This window comes from Rana temporaria, chromosome 1, assembly GCF_905171775.1.
Source record: "Rana temporaria chromosome 1, aRanTem1.1, whole genome shotgun sequence".
Taxonomy (NCBI): Eukaryota; Metazoa; Chordata; class Amphibia; order Anura; family Ranidae; genus Rana; species Rana temporaria.
In genome coordinates, this window is record NC_053489.1 from 83,161,247 (window position 1) to 83,168,258 (window position 7,012).

Consider the following 7,012-nt stretch of genomic DNA (forward strand, 5'->3'; position numbering starts at 1 on the left):
ATAGAAATTGTGTTGATGTCTGGTGAACGCAGTAACCGGGTCATTGCAGCAGATTTCAATGCAAGACAGCCTACGAGACCACCCATCTCCCATGCTACAGTTAGCAAACTGCTTGCTAAGTTTCGTCAAACTTGTTCAGTGTTGGATTTGCCAAAATGTGGACGCATGAAATCTGTCACTAATGAAGAAACATCAGTGGCTGTCCTAGCTTCATTCAGCAAGAGCCCTACAGCGTAGCACTCGCCGCACGTCACTTGGAGAGCACATTGAACACATTTTATAAGTGGTCAGAAACTTGTAAATAACTCATGAAAGAATAAAGTTACGTTAAAACCAAGCACACCATTGTTTTTCTTGTGAAATTCCCAATGAGTTTGATGTGTCACATGACCCTCTTCCTATTGAAAAAACAAAAGTTGGATTCAAAATGTCCAACTTCAAAATGGCCGCCATGGTCACCACCCATCTTGAAAAGTTTCCCCCCTCACATATACGAATGTGCCACAAACAGGAAGTTAATATCACCAACCAATTCCCATTTTAGTAAGGTGTATCCATATAAATGGCACACCCTGTATAAAGGTAACCCGTTTTCTAGAATCTCAGCATGTAGTTTTGATATCAAAATCTGTTTAGTTTCATTATCATCATTAAACTGGGGTTGAAGCCTTTGACACCAACCACATATAAGGCTGTTTTAACTTAACCCAAATTTTATATATTTTATATATATATATAAATTCTAGCATGTTGCGGCTAAAATGATAAAACCTGCCACTAGAGGATAGCCTTCCCAGAAGAGTTGAAGATGATATAGCTGTAAAGGGTGGACCAACTCAATATTGAACCCCACGGACTAAGACTGGGATGCCATTAAAGTTCATGTGCGTGTAAAGGCAGGTGTCCCAATATTTTTGGTAATATAGTGTATGTGGGGTGTGCTGGAAAACCCTGATTTAAAACGACTGTGTACTGGTTTTGTATGTTTTAATTTATCTATATGGTTGGGAAAAACATCAGCAATTAAAAATATGTTTAGCCAGAAAAATATGAAATATTGCATATAAATATTTTTCATTTTGCACTCAAGCTAACAGGTGGAGTGAGTGCTGTGGTGAAAGGAAGGCTGTTTAAAAAGCTCAAAAGCTTAACGTGTTACTAAACCCAGGAGCCTGCATTCACTATATCTGGTCTCCCACAGTACACAGAACATGGAAATGCAATTATTTTAGTAAATATAAACTGCTAAATACCTTTTCGCATCAGCAGTATATAGCAGTCTTATGACTTCTATTAGTGTCCAGCCAAGCACTGATTAAAGCTTGTAGGAGGAGTTTTCATTCTCCTCTGACTGTCCTATGAGGCTGCATGACCCCTGACCCTCTGTCTGGTTAGAGTTGATTGGCCCTGTGCTGATCACATGCACCCTACTAAAAAAGAAAAAAAAACTCTCTAGCAATACACGCCAAACTGGGCATGTACAGAGTACCGCCTAGGGCTCTGTTCTATCAGCAAATGGATTGAGGACAGTGGAAGAAGGGGAAGATCAGAGAAGACATGATCAAACAGTCTTTTTACACAATGTGGATGAATAAGCCCTTAATTTCCACAGTGAGTTCAACAAACATGCTTTACTGCATATACAGACTAATTTTACTGTTGTGGGTTTAGTTAACACTTTAAGCTGAAATCTACACTAGCAAGTGAATGAGTCAGAGCAGCGACTTTTCCTGTGTGTGTATTCAGGTGGTTCCATACAGAGCTTCAAGATGAGAGAGTCTGAAAGTAAACAGTTTGGGGTAGATCCACAAAGAAATTACGCCGGCGTATCTATTGATACGCCGGCGTAATTTCAAAATTCCCGCGTCGTATCTTTGTTTTGAATCCTCAAAACAAGATACGACAGGATCTCGGCTAGATCCGACAGATCGTACGCCGTCGGATCTTAGATGCAATTTTTCGGCGGCCGCTAGGTGGCGTTTCCTTTGAAATCCGTGTCGAGTATGCAAATTAGCTATTTCCGACGATCCACGAATGTACGACCGGCCGTCGCATTTTTTTACGTCGTTTCCGTTCGGCTTTTTCCGGCGTATAGTTAAAGCTGCTATATAGTAGCGTACTCAATGTTAAGTATGGCCGTCGTTCCCGCCTCGCATTTTGAATTTTTTACGTAATTTGCTTAAGTCGTCCGTGAATGGGGCTGGACGCCATTTACGTTCACGTCGAAAACAATGACGTCCTTGCGACGTCATTTGGAGCAATGCACCCTGGGATATTTTAGGGATGGCGCATGCGCAGTTCGTTCGGCGCGGGGACATGCTTCATTTAAATGAAACACGCCCCCTACCCGCCGAATTTGAATTCCGCACCCTTACGCCGCGAGAGATACACTACTCCGCCGTAACTTACTGCGCGAATTCTTTCAGGATTCAAACCAACAAAAAGTAAGTTACAGCGGCGTAGCGTATCTTAGATACGCTGCACCCGGCGCAGATGTATGTGGATCTGCCCCTTTCTGTTTTGCTCTCCTATAATGCCTTAGGACACCTGTTGTATGAGTGCAAACTGTATCAGTGTTATTAACTGGTAAATCATTATTTCTGAGATCTTGGAAATCTCCCACAATCTTGGTTAATCTTTTTGAAGGCCGAGTTGACATGGATTATGATATATGAATGCCTGTTGGCAGTCTTACATGACAAGTTGGCCTTTTTTGAGAAATTTTGGGATCCCTGGATAAAAAAAAAACTTTTGGATTCCTCTTCAGGTGGACCGAAAGCCACATTCTGACCATAGAGGGTGCACTTCTTTTTTTTTTTTCTCTACCTTTGTTTTCAACTTTTTTTCCAAATTTTTTTGTTTCCATTTGTGTTTTCTTTTTTCATTTGAAAGTACTACATTGTACATAAACTGACAAGTGTTGCATGGTGGAGATAGGAGAAAGTTATTGGGCCAAAGGGCCGGTCTGGAACACACTGTAAGCGACTTCTTCGGCCAAGGAAGGTAGTCCTGCCTATACTTACTCTTGAATTGAGGTGATCAGGGCTGACATAAGAAAATGTTTGTTGGTTTAATTTTATAACTTATCCATAGTTGAGACTTTTAGGAGAGGCAGAGAGGATTCTTGATATGATACTTGATTGGATTGTCTTATTTACAACCATTATAGTCAGTTTCTCTGTAAAGAAGATGAAGCAGGAACAGTAGCTACTGTTCCTACAGTGTCTGAACGAGTGTTCGCTAAAACAACATTAGTCTATGCAAGAAAAGTCATTGCAATGCACTGGAAGAAACCTCAAGCACTTACACTTGAACTTGAACTATACTGGAAGCAATTGATAAATAATAACCTCCCATTGTGTAGAGATAGGTATATTAATAATATGCCCTAGTAAATATGATAAAGTCTGGGTAAAGTGGCTAGACAAACCGTACACGACATCTACTGCCGATGGGGGGGGTCATAAATTATAATAATTATAATACTGGTGTTTCTGATGGCCATTGATGATAGAAGGGATCATTATTTACCTTCTCCCCTCTCCCCCTTTTCTTTTTTTTATATTTTTTTGTTGTTGAGGTCTTGACATTTGAGTGGACAGATGGGAAGGCCTAGATTTAGGCCCAGAAAATGTGGGTATATGTATGTGTATATGCATGTGTGTGTGTGTGTGTGTGTGTGTGTGTTATATATATATATATATATATATATATATATATATATATACATACACACACACACACATACATACACATACATACACACATTTTTTTATTTGTATTATTATATCCTTTCAAGTTGTTGCTGTATTGTATTGTTATTTTGATTTTAAATCAATAGCTGCTATGTAGGGTGATTGGATTTTGACCTTGTATTAATGTATTTTAGGTTCAATGGGCCAAATCCTCAAAAGAGATACGACGGAGTAACTGCTGTTACTCCGTCGTATCCCTGGTCCTAACTATGGGACTGATCCACAGAATCAGTTTCCCATAGATAGGACGAAGATCCGACATGTGTAATTGAATTACACTGTCGGATCTTAGGATGCAGTACCGCATCCGCCGCTGGGGGCATTTTGCGTCGAAATGCAAAATTATGCAAATTAGGACTTACGGAGATCCACAAAGCTTTTCAGCTTCGTTTTCTTTCTCCGTAAGTTTTATTTTGCAAACGCAAAATTAGGGGTGCTTTTACAAGGTGTAAACTGTTTACACCTTGTAAAAACAGACCTTTCTTGCTAGCGACGCGATTTTTTTTTTAATTTTACATTTTTTTGGCGCCGTATCTTTTTTTTTTTACCCGACGCAACTTTATTGTCCCGTCGCGATCCACAAAGCCCGGCGTAACGTAATTTTGCGCTATGCACGTCGGGAAAATGACGTCACAAGCATGCGCAGTACGGCCGGCGCGGGACCGCGCTTCATTTAAATGGGAATCGCCCCCTGGAGAAGAGGAACGCCTTGCGTCGGCCGGATTTAAGTTACACCGCTCAAAATTTCTAGGTAAGTGCTTTGTGGATCGGGCACTTAGGTAGAAATTTTGCGGCGGTGTAACTTAAATAGGAAAAATTACGTTACGCCCGCTGGCTGAGGATTTGCACCAATGTGTATGATTTTTGTTGAGTTTTGTTTTGTTTGTTTGTCTGTTGAGTAAGATAAATAAAAAGATTTCTAAAGAAAAAAGAAGATGAAGCAGTATTTAAAAAATAAATAAAAAAGACAGCAAAAGCAGTTTTTTGAGGGGCATACATCTACTAAGGGTGTACAAATATTAACTGCTCTAACCAGAAAGAAAGCTACATACAAAAGTGACTGTTGAAAAGATTTGACTCTTTCCAGTTCCATGTTGTTGTTATCACTATGTTACATTAAAATATGTATAATAGAACCTTTGTTGTAAAATGATCACTTTTAAATAGCATTCCACATTCTACGTCATTATCTGTTTTTGTTTGGAATAAAGGAAGCTCTATAAAAGATTGTATAAGATATGGAACCGTCCCAAGCATAATATTTTGAGACGCAATTGAAAAACAGAAGACTCCATTATATTAACACAGAGCTAGAATATGTCTAACTCTAAATTAAAATTTTCAATTTTCCTTTATAGAAAATCCACAATACAAGTTCAAATTTGAATAGAAACATTTGGAAAGACCTTTTTATCCAATATGATGATTGATTCCATAACGCGCTTCAAAGAGCTGCTAGCCAAGGTCTAATAAAACACAGCCCCTTACTTGCAAGCACATTGAATTTTAGACTCATTGACAGTGGGAAGGCTGAAAATATCACAGCAGCCTGCCTTAGTATTCCTCTCAAGAGCCCTCATCCCTAATGAAAGCAGTGAGGTGGCTCTTGAGAGGAGTTAGGCAAAAACCAAAATGCCTTGATGGGTGGGTTTCAGGTTGGAGGACTAAGCATTACTAGGCAGATTGATTTTGCAGAAACAATCTCCTGCGCTTGGGGGCTCAGTCTATAAGTAAGTGGCGCAACCAACCCTCTGAATAAAATAATGCCTGCGGTCTTGCTGCCCTCTTCAGAACAATGGGTATCCTTAGAACTGAAACATAAAAAGAGGAAAGAAGGGCGCACCGACCTTGTGCATTGCCAATGGTAATACCCACAAATGAGTGTGTATAAAAAAAAAAAGTATCAGTCTGCCAGCAGATAAGGCTGCATCTCTGGACACCTGAACCGTATATTGGAGGGGTCTAATGGCATAACAAACGGCTAACGCGTTTCAAGGGCGTACCCTCTTCCTCAGAGCCAAAGCAGTGAATGACTTGCCTCCTCTGGTTACCTCTATAAATATCCACATGCTTACGCTCAGCTCGACGCCCACCAGAACATGCCACACCTGAGTGGACAACGTCCACCTAGTAAATTAATCCACGCCACAGGTTCACATAACACACATTCTAATCCCATACTCATCCCCTGCTAAATTGGAGGCGCCCCCGTCCAATGTTCAGGGGCACGTCCAAGGCAGGGAATGGCGTAGGTGTATAACATAATCCCCACGCAGCATTTTGACCATGGTGGGATAGTTAGTCATAGCAGCCAACTTATCTAATGCTCCTACCCATCTCTGTTGCATCCTACGGAGTAGGTGTGATCATCAGTTTGTGTGTATATAGAGGGGGGTGGAAGAGAAAGAGATAAGAACTCTTGGGAGAGGCTGGTGGGTGATATTACATGCTTAGCAAGACCTCCAGATGGCAAAAAGGACTAGATGAAAATCGGACTAAGCTAATTCAGTGTAGAAGAGGAGCCTGTACAATTCTGCAAGAATGATAGAATGACTGGAGTTCAGCTTTACCCATTGTTTGTGAAAATCAGATAGTATAAGGTATAAAAAAAGATTTTTCTTAGGTTTTAGGAAACTTAAGTTATATGTAGTGGTTTTCTAGGGCAGTTTTGAGAGGAGAGAACTACACACAAAACAAAAGAGAAATACTAACACCCATAACTTCCAAGTACTGCCGAAAATGCACACAAGACTTGAGGAAAACTGGCCATAAGCTAATAGATTTTCAAATGAATGTTCATATAAATATTTGTATGAACATTTGTACCAAAATTCTTTGTACATTTGACGACTGGATGAATGTCATTCAAAAGTACTTCAAAATCTTGTTTGCTTTAAACATTTGGTTTTGGGATAAAATGGTATGGAATTTCCCCATGAAAAGCACATACACTGTTAGAAATTCATTCATTCAAGAAAAAATTTCCATGCTAATACCTCTTCGAAGTGGCCCCGCGCTTGGTACACTTAACCATTCCCAGGAGCATTCACAATACACAGACAAACTGGACCAAGAGAGTGAACTGTGCCTGGGCACAGTTAAATGTGTCAGTGTGAGGGCACCCTAAAAGATTTATCTCCCTTTTAAAAGAAATCCATTCTTTTAACATCCCAAAATTTCAATCAAGTATGCAAACCTTTTCCTGACTCTTCTTCCCTTGAAAATATTAGAATATACCTCATGAGGTGGGACTATGT